The following is a 226-nucleotide window of genomic DNA, read 5'->3' as shown; positions in this document are numbered from 1 at the left end:
TTATCCTCATCCTCATCCTCATCCTATCCTCATCCTCATCCTCATCCTTATCCTCATCCTCATCCTCATCATCATCCTCATCCTCATCCTCCTCCTCCTGCTCCTCCTACTCCTCATTCTATCCTCATCCTCATCCTACCTTCCTCTTGATCCTCATCCTCTTCCTCATCCAATCTTCGTCCCCATCCTCATCCTCATCCTCCTCCTCCTCCTCATCTTATCCTCA

The sequence above is a fragment of the Lupinus angustifolius genome, chromosome LG11 (assembly GCF_001865875.1).
Source record: "Lupinus angustifolius cultivar Tanjil chromosome LG11, LupAngTanjil_v1.0, whole genome shotgun sequence".
NCBI classification, from domain to species: Eukaryota; Viridiplantae; Streptophyta; class Magnoliopsida; order Fabales; family Fabaceae; genus Lupinus; species Lupinus angustifolius.
This window is presented reverse-complemented; position numbering follows the sequence as displayed.